Below are 19,759 nucleotides of genomic sequence, written 5' to 3' on the forward strand. Positions count from 1 at the left end.
AGACTTCCAACCCGCGGCCCATCTGCAATTAACATTGCTGATTGACGCGGCTACCCACGACCTTCACCTAGTGATGACAAGGGAAAAACAAAGCTTGAAGGAAAAAATTAAAATGTGTACTGTGCATGACTGCCAGCGGGCCGCAATAAATACCAGGTACGCAGGGCTGCCGGCCAGATTCTGCTGTGGGCTCCCACATACGAAATCTGAACTATCCATATGAGACCGGCCAGTCTTAGGTTCAGACCTCATTTACAATATACAAGGCTGCTCCATATATTCCTGTTCTGTTAATGACCTGCTTGGATTAAATGAATTCGTCCCTTTTACATCAATCACTTTATTACTACAACCATTTTAAATTATACACACACTTATGTATCACATCCTATCTCCCCCTGTGAGGGGTTATTTTGGCAGACTGTTGCCATCATGTTGGGTAAATTCTTATTTACATTTGAAAAACTGAAATTTGTTGCAAAAATCGCAGCAAGAAGGTCACCGGTCTCCATTATAAGTAGCTTAGAGAGCAGCATAAGGGACCCGACAGGTTCCCTTTAAAAGGGTTTTCCCCATTTAACTGACAAATGTTTACTGTATCATCTGTTAATATCCATTGTGATTAGAATTACTGAGGCTTATCTGCGGAGAGATTATGATGTCACAATGCATCTGTTTATAATCCCATAAATTTCCAGATGTGCAGAAAAGCAACCTCCACATAAGTACATGCATGCAGCGCTCCGGACAGAGAACCAGCGCCTTATTGTGGCCGCTCAGATGAACTGCAGGTGCTAGATAATAGAAAATCCCCATCTGCTGCGCTTCCATTCACCGAACAATGATTGTTCCTGAGTAAAAGCACAGGAATATCATCACTGGAACGATCTGTCCGGTATCTGTGCCAGAAAGGTCATCCCGTGTAAAAAATGCCCTAAATCTCATCCAAACACTGCAAAAAAAAATCATTATGCTGCCTAAATTTACCTGTGGTGTGGATCTCAGAATGACAGCAGGTCAACTACAGGTTTTTGCTGCAAATTTCACCTTTTGAAATGAGATTGCTGAGACCCCCATTAATCCCCAAGAATGTAACCCACATTTTGGGACGCATCAGGGAATCAGAAGATGCGCAGGTGCACCATAACTTCAATGTGACTGCTGGAGACAGCTGAGCAACTCTGCTACCTCTAGAGATCCCGTTTAAGTGATTGAAGCAGAGGTGCACAAGCGTGCCCTCTGCTGCCCACACTGGGGCTGCATTCTTGGGATTGGTGGGGGTCCCAATAGTTGGACCACTACCGATCAGCGTGTTATTCTACCGGATCAGGGATAACTTGCTATGGTGGAAAACATTCCTGTATATTATCACCTCTGTGACCAATTACATTGAAAATTGGTCACATTTAGGGTTTTTACTTTTTTACTAAAGGAGTGAGAGGATGATCTGTGACTTGGATATTTACTAGTATCTGGATCGTGAAGATTTTTGGTCTATTTAGTCCTAATTAGAGATGAGCGAGCACCAAAATGTTCGGGTGCTCGTTACTCGAGTCGAACTTTCAGTGATGCTCGAGAGTTCATTTCGAGTAACGAACCCCATTGAAGTCAATGGGCGACTCGAGCATTTTTGTATATGACTGGTGCTCCGCTAAGGTTTTCATTTGTGAAAATCTTAGCAAATCACCAAAGTCATGTAAAAAACACAGAAATGGATAGGGCAGGCGAGGAGCAACATGCAGGGCTGCATTTCGGGCTCCGAGGTCTCACTATTAAGCCACAATAGTGGCAAGAGTGAGACCCCCCCCCCCCCCCACTGTCAGCATAACGATCGTTCTCCTCTGCCACAGCTATAACAGCTGTGGCAGAGAAGAACGATGTTAGCCCATTGAATTCAATGGAGCCGGCAATACAGCCGGCTCCATTAAAAGCAATGGGCTGCCGGCGAGCGTGGGATGAATTTTCGGGAAGGGCTTAAAAATGTAAGCCCGTCCCTGAAAAGACAGGAATTAGGTCCTACCTGTTAATTCCTTTTCTTGAAGTCATCCTGACAGCATACACATGGAGGTTGCCTGCTGGACACCTGTTGGGACAGGAAGCGGAAACTACAAAAGGCAACTCCCACCACCGGCTCACCAGTGTGTACCAAATAACTACAGTGACCCGGCTTTGCTTAACCAATCATTTCTAATATGGAAATCATAGTACAATACGTTACTTCATGTAAAATATAACCGAAGGGGAGGGAAAAGCCCCTATTCTGTCAGGATGACTTCAAGAAAAGGAATTAACAGGTAGGACCTAATTCCTGTCTTCCCCTCGTCATCCTGACAGCATACACATGGAGGAATACCAACGACCAAGGGCTTTAGGGAGGGACCACTGCCTGTAGCACCTTCCGCCCAAAGGCCATATCCCGGTTGGCCCCCAAATCCAGGCGATAGTGTTTAACGAAAGTATGTGTGCTCGACCAGTGGCGGCTCTGCAGATCTGGTCGGTTGTCGCCTGGGCTCTCTCCGCCCAGGAACAGGCGACCGCCCTAGTGGAATGGGCTCTAACGTCGCCCGGGAGTGGGATCCCCTGGGATCTGTACGCCTCTTCTATGGCCCTCCTGACCCAACGCGCTAAGGAGTCCTTAGTAGCGGTCCCTCCTCTGCGTGGACCCTGAAATTGAATGAAGAGGTTGTTAGACTTCCTGAAGGAATGTGTGAATTCCAAATACTTCAGGACTGCTCGTCTAACATCTAAATTATGGAACCTCTGTTCCGTGGTGTTACGGGGTTCCTGGCAGAAAGAGGGAAGTACTATACGCTGTTCTCTGTGAAAGTCTGTGAGAACTTTTGGTTGAAAGAAGGGATCAGGCCTGAACTCTATTTTATCTGGGAAGGTGGTCATGTATGGGGTCCTAATCGAGAGGGATTGGATCTCCCCGATCCGTCTGGCGGATGTGATGGCCACTAAAAAGGCAACTTTGTGGGGGAGGATCTTTACTGATAGATCTTCCAGGGGCTCAAAGGGGTGTGCGCAGAGGGCCTGCAAAACAAGGTTCAGGTCCAATGGGGGCATGGTTTCTCTTATAAAGGGATGGAGTCTGACTGCCCCTTTCAGATATTTCTTAATTAGCCTATGGTCGCCTAAGGGGAATTCGAAGAAGGCCCCAAGGGCGGCCACCTGGACCTTAAGGGTACCAGGTCTTAGCCCCATGTCCAAACCATCCTGTAGGAACTCCAATATTTTGTTAATGTCGGGCTGTTGGAGGTCATGCATACTATGCCCCAACCACCTAGAGAAGGTATCCCACACCCTGGAATATATTTTTCAGGTGGATTTTTTGAGGCTCTCACATAACGTAGTGGTCACCCCCTCTGATAGGCCCCAGCTCAGGTATTTTACCCGCTCAACTTCCAGGCCGCCAGTCTGAACTGTCAGACCTTTGGGCATATCAGGGGACCCTGCTGAAGGAGGTCGTCTCTCTGCGGCAGATGTAGAGGCGATCCTGTGTCGAGAGAGCGGCCAGGAGCGGGAACCAGGGTCTTTTGGGCCAGAATGGGGCCACCAGGATAACGGAGCCTGGGGACTCCTGAATGTTCCTTAGGACTCGAGGAATCAGGGGGATAGGTGGGAAGGCGTATGCAAGGTCCCAATCCCAGGCCTGGGATAGTGCATCTATTCCCAGGGAGCCCCTGTCTGCTCCCATGGAGAAAAACCGGGGACACTTGGTGTTCTCCCGAGAGGTGAACGAGTCCACCTTGGGTGTCCCCCATCTCTCTAAATTTAGCTGGAACGCGTGTGGATGTAGAGTCCACTCCCCGGGGTCTATCTTCCTGCGGCTGAGATGGTCCGCCATGGAGTTCTCTGGGCCCCTTACGTGGTACGCTGTGACGGAAGGCGTCCGCTGCTCTATCCACCCAAGAACTTTTGCCGCCAGGTCTTGGAGTCGGGGGTTCCGCGTGGATCCCTGGTGGCGGATGAGGGACACAGTTATGTTATCCGAAAAGATCTTAATGTGTCTACCCCTGATCTCTGTCTCGAGGCCCCGAATGGCCTTCCAGACAGCGCAAAGTTCTTTGTAGTTGGAGGATTGAGCAGCTTCCTCCCGGTTCCAGCCCCCTTGGACGTAATGACGGCCTAAGTGGGCCCCCCAACCAGTTGCACTTGCGTCAGTAAAGATGGATACTGGGGATGCGGGGTACCAAGCCGTGGCTCTGGCAAGGTTAGAGATAGACATCCACCATTCCAAGGAGGATTTTATCTTGTAGGTAAGGACGACTTTCCGATCCAGGGAGGTGGGGGATTTATCCCAGTTGTTTAGGATAAAGTCTTGGAGGGTTCTACAATGTAACTGGGCCCAAGGGACTACCTGATGCAAGAGGTCATGAGGCCGAGGACCCTCATGCCTCTCCTAAGGGACACTTTAGTGGTTAGAGAAAGTGCCCGACACTCATCCTGGATCGTTTTTTGCCTTTCTAGGGGAAGGGATGAGCACTGATGGTGTGAGTCCAGAATCACTCCCAGAAATTTTTTTTTTTTCCCCTTTCTGCTCGGGCAGAAGACTGGATTTAGAGGAGTTGATGATCCAGCCTAATGACTCGAACAGACGGAGTGTGAGGTTGACCTGGAACTGGAGTTCTGAAGCCGATCCTGTTATGATCAGGAAATCGTCGAGGTATGGGACAATCAACACCTTGTCAGTGCCGCCACCATCTCTAACACCAGTTTGGAGAACACCCGGGGTGCGGAGGAAATCCCGAACGGCAGGCACGTAAATTGAAAGTGAGAGACAGAGCCATCTATCACCAGGGCAAACCGCAGAAACCGCTGGGAATCTATGTGTATACAGACATGGTAATATGTGTCCTTTAAGTCCACGGTGGCCATGACACTATCCGGCGCAATTAAGGGGATTGCTGACCGCACCGATTCCATTTTAAATCTTTGATACGTGATAGATTTATTCAGGAATTTCAGATTAATTATAGTTCTATAGGATCCATTGTTTTTTTTTTTTGTTTTTTTTTTGATTAGGAACAAGGGGGAGTAGCACCCTTGAATAGTCCTTCTGCGGGAACCCGAGTGATGGCACCTAGGGACAACAGCTCTTGCACCCCCAACTGGAGGGCCTGAGCAGACGCAGGTGACTGGCAGGGGGTGACTATGAACCTCCGGGGAGAAAATTTCAATTTTGTAGCCATCCGAGACTAGGCGTAAGGCCCAGGGATTGGAGGTCGCCTCGTTCCATCTAAGGGCGAACCCTTTCAGTCTACCCCCTACTTGTAGGATCCGGGAAGGCAGATTCTCACCCTTTCCGCCTTTGGGATAGGACCAGCGTCCGGTTTTCCCTTTCCCCTTGTATGCTCTAGAGGGAACAAAAGGAGGAGGGTAGGAGGAGGAAGCCGCTTAAACGATTTCTCCGATGGTAGTCCCTGGCTCTTATCCGATGCCTTCTCTAGGAGAGTATCCAAGGAAGGCCTGAAGATTCTGTGTCCTTGGGAGGGCAGGGAACAGAGTCTATTCTTGGAGGCGTTATCTCCTGTCCAGGCCTTAACCCAGACAGCCCTCATGCTGTGTTCGAGAGGGCTGCTGAACGGGCCCTGAACCTCACTGACTCCATAGAGGCGTCTGCCAGGAAGCCGGTTGCCTCTGGAGGAGGGGAAGGCAGCTGGAGATGTCCTCCCTAGAGCCCCTCTGAGAAATCAGCGTCTGGAGTTGGTCTAACCAGACTGACATAGATCTCGCCACAGATGTGGCCGTGATGTTGGCTTTGACGGTCAGGGCCGCGGTCTCCCAGGCCTTTTCCATCGCAGAATCCACTCTGGTGTTTAGTGGATCCCGCAGTTGGGAAATGTCCTCAAAGGGGAGGGCTGATTTTTGAGACCCTGGCGACCGCCAGATCTCCCTTAGGGACGGTTTCTAGGAACTCGATATCTTCTGGTGTGAAGACCATCCGATCCTTGAATTCCTTGGACAGGAAGAATTTCTGATCTGCCTGTTTCCACTCTGTCAGGATCAGCTGTTTTAAAGTGTCATTAACTGGAAATGACGGTTTTGGCTGTGGTAGGAGTCCCCGGAACAGGCAATCCTGAAAGGATGGCTGCTGCGGCACCTCTTCCTCCACCTGCATGGTGCGCTGGACTGCAGTTAACAGCTGACCCAAGTCCGCCGATGAAAAGAAATACTTCCTTGTATCCTTCATGGGCGGCATGGATTCTGAAGGAGAATCTTCTAGGACCTCCTCAGAGTCTGACTCTTCCATTCGTGCCCGCCTTACCCTTTCCGTGGGGGGCGGCAGAGAAAGAGGAGAGCGAGGCTTCAATCTCCTCGCGGATCATGGATCGGATGTCCGACATGCCCGAGGAGCCCTCTTTGCGGATCACCTTCTCCGTAGGGTCCGCGCATAGTGGCTTGGTGTGGCCCTCTTCTAGCCGCCGCAAGCCAACTGGACATTTGCGCACTCGCTTTTTGGCCTCTCTAACCTTTTGTGCATCTCTGTCCTAAGAGACGGAGACAGCAAAAAGGACTTCCAGCACCAGATCCTGATGTCTCAATCCTCCCTCCCCGGTACTCCCAAAGCAGTCTACTCACCAGCAGGCTGCTTTCAGTGTCCTCTCTGGCTGACATCTTCAGTAAGGTGCAGCCAGAAGAGATGCAGAGGAATCCAGTCCTTTTAAATTTTCAAATTTGGCGCTGACACGCCCCCTTTAAGTGAGGCCCCGCCCCCCGTGATGCGGCCGCGCTGACGTCACGCCGCCGCGCCGGACCCGGGGGATACACCGCATACACTGGGACACCGCCAACCAGCACACTCGTGGGGACGCACGCCGACCAGCACACACGTGGGGACGCCAACCGGACCCGCCGCCTAGGAGACACACATGGCGCTATTTGGAACGCTTCACGAATTTGCATGTCATCCTTGCGCAGGGGCCATGCTAATCTTCTCTGTATCGTTCCAATTTTAGTATATGTGCTGCCGAAGCGAGCACTTTTTTTTTTTTTCCCGAGCGCTGCTGGCATACCTCTCTAGACGTGGATCCCTGGAGACACCGGCGTCCGAGCCTGCAGGTACCGGGGCTGCTTCCTACCGGTACGACAACCCCACTGGGCAGCGTACCGGGGGAGGATTTTCCCACTGGGGGAACATTGCTGGGTAGATCCTGCGGGTGAGGGTCCCCTCGTAGGGTCTCACCCGCGCAAGCCCTGCCAGCCCGAACAGAGAGTCGTCCCCCCACGGGCGGACAGGCTGCATGGGAGTCTTCTTTCTTCATTCACCTCCAGGATACACCTGGAGGCCCGCTTGGACTGTCCTGTAGGGACAGGAAGACACTGGTGAGCCGGTGGTGGGAGTTGCCTTTGTATTTTCGCTTCCTGTCCCAACAGGTGTCCAGCAGGCAACCTCCATGTGTATGCTGTCAGGATGACGAGGGGAAAGAAACATTTTAGTGCAAAACAAAAAAAGAATTAAAAAAAAAAAAAAAAAATTTACCTCTCCGCCGCTGCTGTGACCCCCACGGGCATGAAGAACACATCTGCCGCATGCGGCAGATGTATCCTTCACCCCCGCTAGTTAAAAGAATTCCCTGCTGCTACATCTGCCACATCTGTGGCAGATGCAGCAAAAGGAATTCTTCAGTTCTCAACCGCAGCTGTCACACATGACAGCTGCGGTAGAGAATCCTGCTGCTGGCATCCTGTCAATGGCTTTTCAGGGAAGGGCTTCATAAGCCCTTCCCTGAAAAGCCATTTAAATTAGTGCAAACAATTCTCACCTCCCTTCAGTTGCCGGGGCTCTGCCGCGACTTCTAGCGCTGTCCCAGGCTCTGTAGTTCTGAGCTATCAGCAGTCGGGGATTTAAAATCCCCAGCTGCTGATAGCTCAGCAACGCTACAGAGCCAGGAACAGTGGCAGAAGTCCCCGCTGAGCCCCGGCAGCTGTTAGTAGCTTTGCAGGGAAGGGCTTCATAAGCCCTTCCCTGAAAAGCTTTTTAAAATAGTAAAAAAAAAAATTAAAAAAAATAGGTACTCACCTCCCTTCAGCTGCCGGGGCACAGCCGCGTCTTCTCCTGCTGTCCCCTGCACTGTGTTGCTGAACTGCTGATCTATCACCAGCCGGGGATTTAAAATCCCCGCCTGCTGAAAGAGCTGAATGTAATTGGCTGAGCACCAATCACAGGCAGCTCTCACCTTTCATTCAATCGGGGAGAGGTGCCTGTGATTGGCTGAGCACCTCAGCCAATCACATTCAGCTCTTTCAGCAGGCAGGGATTTTAAATCCCCAGCTGGTGATAGATCAGCAGTTCAGCACCACAGTGCAGGGGACAGCAGGAGAAGACGCAGCAAATCACCGCGGCTCCATTGAAAACAATGCGTGCATTCCCTATGGTGCACGCATGTCCTATCTTTGCAGGCATCTTTACAGCTGTGGCAGAGGAGAATGATCTTTATGCTGACAATTTTTTTTTTTATTTTTACACATCTTAGGATGATTTTCAGGTAAGGGCTTATATTTTTAAGCCCTTCCCAAAAATTCATCCCGCGCTCGCCGGCAGCCCATTGCTTTCAATGGAGCCGGCTGTATTGCCGGCTCCATTGAATTCAATGGTCAGTGCTCGTTTAATCGAGACGTGTACCGCGTGGTGCTCGTCTCGAGTAACAAGCATCTCGAGCACCCTAATACTCGAACGAGCATCAAGCTCGGACGAGTATGCTCACTCATCTCTAGTCCTAATGAGTCTATGAAGACTTATTCATTAGTGGAACTTTTTGGAACTCTTCACATCTTGACCACAAACATTTCTTAAAAGTTTTTTTTTTTATGTTTTTTTTTTGCCAAATGGTCGACGCTGTAAAAACAAAACATAAAAACTATGGTGGAATTTCTGGACATTTTGGTTTAATTACCCCCCTCCCAAAAAAAAGTTTTTTGTTTTTTTTTCTCTTTGTTATATAAAAAAGATACAGCTCTTTCAAAGCAATGATGAAAGTGACTTGGTGCTTTGGGCCCCCAGTCCATGGCCGAGGTGAAATATCGCTAGCGATATTCCACTGCGGAGGTGGAGAGTTGTCGGGTCTCCAAGATGAGCCTATCTAATATTTAGGCTCACCGGGGAGAATCGCGGCAATTGCAGCATGCAGCAATTTAAATGACTTTCTGCTTGTGGACGCTGGTGCTGCGCTTTCCATAGTAATCCTATAGAAAGCTTCACAGAGCGCGATCCGCAGGCGATTTATCGCCTGTGGACAGGAAGCCTAAGACACAAAATAGGCTCGTATTTAAAGGGTTAAGATGGAGACTGTCCTAAACATACAAAACAGCAAAAAGAACACGAGCTAAACAGGTAACAGATGGCTATGGTGCAAGAAAATAAACGTCACCTTTTGACCAAACCCAAGCCAACTCTTGGACGCTGACGAAGTTTCTGCACTTGAGCTTTAGCCTATATTCTTACAAGAATTTATTAGAATATATTCTCCCACTCACAAGTCACAGGGAAACTGAACTTGTGAAAGCTTGCATCCTGTACACATCTATTTTGGCAATGGCTTGTAAAGCAGCACCTGAGGGTTTGGATCCAAGTCAAACTGGGTAATGTGGGATGTTAGAGAAAAGCACATACAGCACCAAAATTGGAAAGTGATTCATAGACTGACAAGTATACAAATTACTAATGCTAAAAAGTCATCTAGGCGGCATTTAAACAAAAATGACATCCAAAGAAATGTATTTAAGCTTGGAGTCCAACAAAAATCCAGAAATGGGCATGAATATTTCAGCAGGTTCATTGTGTGCATCGTTGTCATCCACACTAACACCTCAATTATACAAGTATATGATGGAAAAAGTGGCAGATACAGAGCTGTAAGGCCGGTTACACACGGCCGAGATTCTCGCGCAAGATTTGTGCGTTGCAAGAAGGGCACCTCACATGAATATGAAGCAGATTCATCTGAATTAAGTCATATACACGAGTGATTTTTTTTCCTGCATCGCATTACGCTATGGAAAAAAAAAATGGCAGGATGTCCCATCTTTGGGCGTGCCCTTGCATCGCCCATTGTTTTTAATGAGGCTGGAAGCAGCATCACACCACGTGCTAGGTTTCCCCATTGAAAACAATTGGAAACACTCCGCAATCCTCCGCCACGGTGGTGGATTGCTACTTCCCCGAAGTGATGTGAAGCAGTTGATACAAAAACTGCAATCTGCAGCTAAATCGCATGTTGGCAAGCATGATATCGCACGCGCCCATGTGAAATTAGCTTAATACCCAATTCCCATTACTTTCCAGGACACAGCAACACAGGCTCTATTCACATTAGGAGCGTCAATCATGAGATACTGTCAAAGTCGAGAAAAGGAAATATGCTGTGTGCTACACTAAATTAGTTTTTTCTTTTTTGGGGGGTGGGGGGGTGTGGAAGTGAAGGAGATGAGATAGAACTATGGACTGAAGGAGCCTTTTACCAATAGGGTCAATCAGATGGTGGATCTCACACAGTTATTTTAAGGTTTTTCTGCTGCTATGACAGAGGGGGGAAAAACTGCCGCATTGGAGGTGCGAGCCGAGCATTACTCCTTGTTCCTTCCCATCTGCTCAAATATCATTCAAGTGTAAAAAAATGTTCTTTTCTTTTTCAATAATTTATATTGTGTTTTATAACAGAAAAAGAAAGCTGACATACATGCTGCATTAGAATACAATTTCTGAACCGTGACAAATATATACATACGTGTTCTTGAGTATTAAAGAGAATAACGTTCCTTTTTAGAAAAGAAAAGAAACTGTTCATACAGTAAATAGATTTGTTACGGAAACAGTTCTAGGAAAAATTTCCTGGAACGGGGTCACAGACACAAGTGTACATCTCCACCAATCTACTGAATATGGGGACTGTCAGACCGACATTCTCCGAACATGGGGGAAAACATGGTAATCTAGTAACATAGTATGCTAGGCTGAACAAGACAAATGTCCATCCAGTGCAGCCTGTCCCCCCCCCCCCCCCCTCCCCCCAGTTGATTCAGAAGGCAAAAAAACAACCCAGTGAGGCAGTAGCCAATTTACACCATTTTTGGGGAGAAAAATTCCTTCCCAACACCATAATGGCAGTCCTGGGTATAAACAGATCATGGGAGAGATCCTTGTATTGTCCCCTCATGTATTTATACATAGTTATTTGGTGGCCCCTTAGCAGTCTTTTTTTCCAGGGTAAATAATCCTAATTTTGATAGCCTCTCTGGGTATTCCAGTCCCTTCATTCCATCTATTAATTTAGTTGCCCTTCTTTGAACCCCCTCGAGCACTACAACATCTTTCCTGAGCACCGGTGTCCAGAACTGTGCACAGTATTCCATGTGAGGCCTGACAAGTGTCTTATATAGTGGGAGGATAATGTTCTCGTCCCTCGCCCCTATACCTCTTTTAATGCACCCCAAGACTTTATTTGCTCCAGTTAAGTCTACAATCCACTAGTACCCCCAGGTCTTTTTCCATATCCCTTTTCCGTAGCAGTACCCCATTTAGTGTATATTGGTGACATCCGTTTCTCCTGCTCATGTGCATAACCTTATATTTATCAACATTAAACCTCATTTGCCATTTTTCTGCTCAAGCCCCCAGCTTATCTAGGTCCGTTTGTAGCCGCACATTGTCCTCTTATCTTGTATAATTTCGTATAGTCAGCAAATATCGTTATTTTACTGTGCAGTCCCTCTATCAGGTCATTGATAAATATATTGAACACAATCATTTATTACCACCCTCAGCTTTCTATCTCTGAGCCAGTTCTTTACCCAGATACACACGTTTTCGCCCCAGAGCTGTCTCATTTTATATATTAACCTATTATGTGGCACGGTGTCAAATGCTTTAGAGAAATCCAGATATGAGATCAATAGACTCTCCCAGGTCCAGCCTAGGACTTACTTCATTGTAGAATCTCATCAAGTTGGTCTGACATGATCGACCCCTCATGAACCCAGGCTGATGAGGAGTTATACCGTTGCTTTCCTTGAGGTATTCCAGGATGGCATCTCTCAGAAACCCCTTGAATATTTTTCAAAATTATTGAAGTGAGACTTACCGGCCTGTAGTTACCAGGCTTTTGCTTGATCTCTTTTTGTATATTGGAACCACATTGGCAATGTGGTTCCAATATACAAAAACATCCAAGTTGTTCACATTAGAGGTACACTTTACAGTAAAATCATTCTTTAAAGGGTTCAAGTCTGCAGCAGACCCACCTCAAAATCCGCACCAAGTGGTGCACATTTACCACTGCACGAAATCCGCTATGTGCAAAGGCATCCTAAGGGTATGTTCAGATATATAGCAGAAATGCTATGGAGTATTTGAAGCAGAATCGCTGTGGAAAACACTCATGAATTTACAGTACCAGCAATATACTATGGAGTTTCAGTACTGATTTCACCTCTTCTAATAAGGGGCTGAAATCTGCACCAAAATCCAAAGCTGTTTTTTTTGCTGCAGAAGATCTGCTTTGTGAGAACCTACCTGTAGATGCTGAAACGGTGATTCTCACATACCTAACTCTCTCTAATGAGCCATGCAGCATAGTAGGTTTTCAAAACAATACTATTCACTGACTGTAAGCAGAGCTCTTAAACAGTTGTAATGAATTTTACTAAAGTAGGAATATCCATCTCTTACCTTCAGGCCACCTGTCCACGGACGAGGCGGAATATCGCTAGCGATATTCCACCGCAGAGGAGGGGGAGAGCTGACAGGCTCACCGGAGAATCGCGACAATCACAGCATGCTGGGATTCAAATCCCACGAGTGGAGAATCACTATGATTCTCTGCTCGTGGACACCGGTGCTATGCTTTCCATAGCAACGCTATGGAAAGCTTTACATAGCGTGATAAATTGCCCGCAGATCGCCCTTGGCCAGGCAGCCATAGGCTAGTGGCATACAGCAGTTACCGCGAGGGACTCTGGCGCAACCGGCATGGGAAAGGGTACAGACGAGTCCGTGGGCCGTTGATACACAAAGAAAGAATGCACATACATGAGCATTGCATGTCCTATTTACACTATGAAACAGAAAAGAATAAAGCCATGCTTTTTCAGGCCGACTTAATGTTAGCATAACGCCACCTGCTGTTTCTATTGAAAAACCCTTCTGTGTCCGATCCATCTAGGTAAAGTGGTGACTCCTACAGTACTTAGTCTTGTTTCTCTAAACTCTCTCGCTCCCTTATACTTGCTCAGTATCTCATCTGACATCAGAAAAGCCATAGCGACTTCACGAGCAGCTTCTCATCACACCAGGGAAGCAAGAGTCAGCAGGTGCAATACTTAGAGGTGGACACAAGAGAAACAGCAGGTGGCGCTATTCTAACAGCTCTGGAATATCTGGAGACAGTTTAAAAAAACACAACTATAACCATGGTCTGGCTTTGTCTATATTTTTGTGAGAAAACCCACTTTAATAGCGGTTACATAGTTAGGACATTCCCTGCCACCGATATGCTATTCAATCAATATGAGAATAGCGTTAAGAATTTATATCCTTGTTTCCACTTCCGACTAGCCGCGCTGGCACTGTTCCGCAGCTGAAATAAGGGGGTAGATTCAATTTCATGCTTGCATCTAACAAACGTGCTGCACAATAGACACGTCTGTTAGACCCTCCTGTGATGTACAGCTTGCGCTCAAATGCTCCGTATAAGGCCTCATGTGCACGGGCGAGTCAGATTCTGTAGGCGGAAGCCCGCAGCAGAATCCCACCCTGCCCGCGGCAGGAGGGCATTACTTACCTGTCTGGATCCACTGCGTGGCTGTGTGGGTCTTCAATCGTCTCCTCTGTGGATGTGGGCAGGCGTGCCGCCGCAGATGCACAGTGGAGTTTTGTTTTTTTAAATCTGCTTTCCCGCGGGATGCACGGCACGTCTGTAGTGTCAGCTGCGCGTGTGCCATGGATCGGACGGCTTCCATTGACTTCCATTTTGCTGCGGATCATTTTGAGCATGCTGTGATTTGTTATCTGGACCAGAAGGTCTGCAAAACAAATACCCATGCTTTAATTAAGCTGCGGACACCCATGTCTCCCTATGGGCAGCTTGAACTGCAGATCATCCATGCGGATTCCGCAATTCAAACCCGCCCGTGGACATGAGGCTTAAAAGTTTAACCAATGCAGCACCAAGCATGGCGTCCAAGCACCAGTAGTGAAAAGACTTCTAGATGGAGACAACAGCTGGTGTCTTACTCTAGAACAGTGGTGGCGAACCTATGGCACGTATGCTAGAGGCGGCACGCAGAGCCTCCCTGCTGGCACACGCCGGCTGCTCACCACGTTAGTGAATACCGGCAGGGTCCGCAGCTCCCCTGCCGGTCTTCACTCAGCTGCCCTGCCTAGCAGCGTTGATCCCGGCGCACACCGACTTCAGTGTGCAGCCAGGATCAACCTGCTAGGTTCCGCGAGAGAATAGGGAAAAGGCGTTCGGCAGCACACAGAGGTCACTGATGTCCTGTGCAAAAGGAGTCAATTTCAGCCACCTATGACAAACCACTTTGTTGAAGTATTTGCGAATCAGGTACATAGGGACGTTTGTAAAAGCAGGTCGGCTGAATTCAGCAGACGTGGTAAAACAATCTCAGTAGATCTGAGAATGATGCGTTAAAAGCACTATCCAGTGATAGATCAATTGTAATTAAACCTGAAGATCAAGGTGGCGCCATTGTTATAATGGGCGCCACCTTTTATAGTGCTGAGGTCTATAGACAGCTGGGTGATATAGAGGTATTTGAGAAACTGCAACCTCTAAATTATATAGTCCAAATTACACATTATGCTGAAAGATGCTTTAATTAGTGGCTTGTTCAAATTTTTGGACGTACAATGTCCTATCAACCCGACACTGTAGGTTCTACCCAAGATACATAAAAGCCTTCAAAACTCACCAGGTAGACATAGTGTCAGGACATGGCTCCCTATTCAGCAATGTGGCTCGGTTTTTGGACAGACTACTCGGAAAATTTGCTGAGGGAGCAAGCTCATATCAAAAACACAACCAATTTCTTGTGTTAAATTTCCTCTTTAGCAGTAACTAATTCCACGATCTCGGCCTCCTTTGATGTAACTTCATTATATACCTCTATTAACCATGCTAAGGGTATAGAAGCAGTTAGAGTATGTGGCTAACCAACATGCCCCCAGATTGTGGATGCTTTACCCTGTCGCTGTTGGCAGTACATCTTCTCGAATAACTATTTGTCTTTGGGGGCGGGAGGGGGAGGTGTACTTCGACAGTGACAGGGTACATAGGTAGGCGCTATGTTGGAGCCTACACCAATATATATGTGCGTAGATTTGGGGAGAATTGTCACTTCATATTGGAACAAAATACATGCTGGTGACGCTACACTGATGACATCTTTGTGCTATGGGAGGGCTCAGAGATGGAGCTCCATGAATTCCATAGGGTCCTAAATGGCATCTACCCAGAATTCCAGTTTACCCTAACATACTCTAACACGGAGATCCAATTTTTTGGACGTCCTGGTTAGTAAAAATAATTTAAAACTGCAAACAGATTTGTTTGTTAAACCAACAGACCGCAATAGTCTCTTATTGCATTACAGCTTTCATCCAGTCGCAATGAAAAATTCCCTACCTTGGAGTCAGCTATTACATGTTAGGCGTATAATGCATGATGACAAGATAGATGCAAGACTGGAGGAAATGTATAATAGATTCTTGAAGAGGGGATATCCTGAACCCCTATTGGAAGAAATGGCTAGTAAGGTTAGGTCTCTCACTCAAGGTGACTTACTAGTTCCCAAAGTGCAACACAAGAATTTAGAGAATATCATTTGTCTCCACCTATGGTAGTAACAATCGTAGGGTGGCCAGAGCGATTAAAAAACATTGGCCATTACTTACTAATGGTTGTGTAGATGTGCTGGAATTTATGATGGCGTATAGGAGAGGTACCAATATAGGTGACAAGCTGGTTCGCTCCCTATTTTTTTAAAAGTGAGAGGCTTTACCCAATCTGTTTTAGCACCCTTGAAAAAAAGCCAACTTTCCATATTTGGGGTGCTCTTGCTGCGCCAACCTCCTCAAGGGTGATAACTTTAGGCACCCTTTGCGCGGCAACAAATATCAGAATAAGGGGAGATACTTTTGTGCTTCCTCATTCGTTGTTTACCTGATTACATGCCCGTGTGGTCTCGGGTATGTTGGCGAGACCACTATGGAAGGCCAGGTCGTAGATTGTGAAGAACAAGAGTACAGTTAGAATCATAGATATGGAATTGCCAGTATCAAGGCATTTTATTGCGTGTAAACATGCCATCAGTCAGTTCAAATAAAGGATAATAGACCATGTCCCGGTGTTACCTAGGGGTGGGGATCGTGGTCTACAATTGAAGAAAAAAAAAAACTGAAATGGATATGCTTGATATGATGTCACCAAAAGGTTAAATTTGGAGTACCAATATATGCCTCATATTTGATGGTGGGTAACGCCTACAGATACATGTCTGAGTAGGTGTAGAGTGTTAATGGTTGTATTAAAGGGGTTGTCCCGCGCCGAAACGGGTTTGTTTTTTTTTCAATAGCCCCCCCGTTCGGCGCGAGACAAACCCGATGCAGGGATAAAAAAAAAAAAACACAAAAAAAACAACAACACGGGTAGTACTTACCCGAATCCCCGCGCTCCGGTGACTTCTTACTTACCTTGTGAAGATGGCCGCCGGGATCTTCACCCTCGGTGGACCGCAGGTCTTCTGTGCGGTCCATTGCCGATTCCAGCCTCCTGATTGGCTGGAAACGGCACACGTGACGGGGCGGAGCTACGAGGAGCCGCTCTCTGGCACGAGCGGCCCCATTCAGAAGACAGAAGACAGGACTGCGCAAGCGCGTCTAATCGGGCGATTAGACGCTGAAGACTAGACGGCACCATGGAGACGGGGACGCCAGCAACGGAACAGGTAAGTGAATAACTTCTGTATGGCTCATAATTAAAGGGGTTGTCCCGCGAAAGCAAGTGGGTCTATACACTTCTGTATGGCCATATTAATGCACTTTGTAATGTACATTGTGCATTAATTATGAGCCATACAGAAGTTATTCACTTACCTGTTCCGTTGCTAGCGTCCTCGTCTCCATGGTGCCGTCTAATTTTCAGCGTCTAATCGCCAGATTAGACGCGCTTGCGCAGTCCGGTCTTCTTTTCTAAAAGGGGCCGCTCGTGCCGGAGAGCGGCTCCGTGTAGCTCCGCCCCGTCACGTGCCGATTCCAGCCAATCAGGAGGCTGGAATCGGCAATGGACCGCACAGAAGCCCTGCGGTCCACCGAGGGAGAAGATCCCGGCGGCCATCTTCAACCGGTAAGTAAGAAGTCACCGGAGCACGGGGATTCAGGTAAGCGCTGTGCGGTTTTGTTTTTTTTTAAGTCCCTGCATTGGGTTTGTCTCGCGCCGAACGGGGGGGCTGTTGAAAAAAAAAAAAAAATACAGTTTCGGCGCGGGACAACCCCTTTAATGCACAATGTACATTACAAAGTGCATTAATATGGCCATACAGAAGTGTATACCCCCACTTGCTTTCGCGGGACAACCCCTTTAAGTTTGTTTTATATCCGTTTACTTTTTAGGTCAAACTTTATTAATCCAGTAGCGATCCCATCCATCCTCCCCCCCCCCACCCTCTAATCGACACATTGATGTATACTTGACTACCTCTTTGTTGTAATACTGTCTGCATTAATTTGGCCCTATTTATTGATGGGTATTTTATTATATATATATATGGTTTTGACAGGCTTTAATATTTATGATCTGATTGGAATATTGTATGTATTTGACCTGCGCTGACATTAAATTAGAGTAACTCCCTACTTTGTGGTATGCTGTGGTTTCCGTTCAACATATGGAACTATGTAGTTTTCATGTACACCTACCTAATTGAGGGTTTAATCATTTCTTTGTGGAGTAATACAGAGCATAGAGTACAACAGCTCTCATTGTCATTAGATTTACATTACTGTACAGCCGTGACACTTCTCATTTACCCTGTACAGCAGCTGGGGCAGTATACATGCTGCTATATCAACATTGACAGATTATAGGATCGCCCTCTATAAGTTCTTTAAAGAAGAATAGATCTAGATTTTTCCGGTAATATACATTATACTTTAAATGGTGTACATGCATTTGCATATACCTCTATTGCTGTCTATGCCATGTTCCATAGGTCTTAAAGGGGTTGTCCCGCGCCGAAACGGGTTTTTTTTTTTTTTTTTAACCCCCCCCCCCGTTCGGCGCGAGACAACCCCGATGCAGGGGTTAAAAAAACAACCCGCACAGCGCTTACCTGAATCCCGGCGGTCCGGCGTCTTCATACTTACCTGCTGAAGATGGCCGCCGGGATCCTCTGTCTCCGTGGACCGCAGGGCTTCTGTGCGGTCCATTGCCGATTCCAGCCTCCTGATTGGCTGGAATCGGCACGTGACGGGGCGGAGCTACACGGAGCCGGCATTCTACACGAGCGGCCCCATAGAAGACTGCAGAAGACCCGGACTGCGCAAGTGCGGCTAATTTGGCCATCGGAGGGCGAAAATTAGTCGGCTCCATGGGAACGAGGACGCCAGCAACGGAGCAGGTAAGTATAAAACTTTTTATAACTTCTGTATGGCTCATAATTAATGCACAATGTACATTACAAAGTGCATTATTATGGCCATACAGAAGTGTATAGACCCACTTGCTGCCGCGGGACAACCCCTTTAAGGGCCACATATACTCAGTTTATACTTTCTCCTGTACCGCTGGTTCTTCTAGGGCCCCGCTATACAACATGGTACTCTATGGCGTCATTACACATAGTGCGGGTTCCATATGAATGTGTTTGGTATGCAGTATCGCGCTATCTGGCTGGGGATCACACGCAATATGACGCTGAATCATTTCCTGTGGCGAGCCTGGTCATACTCTGTGCGGATGCGCGTGGGGCTTGTCACCTCACATGCGCAGTAAAGAACTAAGATGCCGCTACACACCGGATGCGATGGATGGAGCCACCCTGGTCAGGTTACCCTTGTATATATAATGTAAGTATTGTGTATGTTATTGCATTATGATTCTATGGAGATCTATGACACCTGCCCTATGTTGGGTGTGATTAGGAACTGGGTGTTAACTCTTAAGCTGGGTTCACAAAGGGCAATTTTGCTGCTGTTTTTCCACAGAAGAACTGCTTCTGCGGCAAGCCTGTTTCAAAGTTTATTTTTGTCTTGCATATTTTATGCGCTTTAACGGCGTGGAAAATCCACAAGCGTTTTTTCCGCAGCGCTTTACTTTTGCAGCGTAATTTTGGTGGGTCCTAAGAGGTCTATGGACAAAAAAAAAGGCTGCGGAAAAGTTAAAAGAATTGACATGCTGCGTCTTGAAAAACCGCACCTCAGCTGCATTTCCGCACTGCGGCAGTGTGGAGAGAATCCGTCCTGTGAGAACAGCTTTTTGCCCAAACACACTTGCACTGCATTGCACTGCCAACACAATGGTTTTGCCGCAGTGCAGATATGCAACAGCAAACCGCAGCAAATTCGCCCCATGTGAATCCAGCCTTAACATGACTGCTGCTCGAATTAATGTCTTTGCCATTTTTACTACATTTTGTATGTTACTCACTAAGCTTGACAAAGACCATAACGGTCAAAATGTAGCTGTATCTGTGCGTTATGAGAGAATAAACTAATTCACGTTACTTGCACCCAACTATGCTGCCAAGT

General features: G+C 47.3%; 1 protein-coding gene, 1 long non-coding RNA gene and 1 other non-coding gene across 4 annotated transcripts in view; 1 reads left to right on the forward strand and 2 right to left on the reverse strand.

The window, feature by feature from the left end:
- ADARB1 (adenosine deaminase RNA specific B1) overlaps positions 1-19,759 on the reverse strand; it is a 133,278-nt gene that overhangs the window by 94,829 nt on the left and 18,690 nt on the right. The window lies entirely within an intron of this gene.
- The window catches only part of LOC136576400 (uncharacterized), a 28,190-nt gene that overhangs the window by 4,468 nt on the left and 3,963 nt on the right, over positions 1-19,759 (forward strand). The window lies entirely within an intron of this gene.
- Positions 6,877-6,983, reverse strand: LOC136578172 (U6 spliceosomal RNA). Its single transcript, XR_010786592.1, has one exon. It is a non-coding gene; the product is annotated as a U6 spliceosomal RNA (small nuclear RNA).

The sequence above is a fragment of the Eleutherodactylus coqui genome, chromosome 8 (genome assembly GCF_035609145.1).
Source record: "Eleutherodactylus coqui strain aEleCoq1 chromosome 8, aEleCoq1.hap1, whole genome shotgun sequence".
NCBI lineage: Eukaryota > Metazoa > Chordata > Amphibia > Anura > Eleutherodactylidae > Eleutherodactylus > Eleutherodactylus coqui.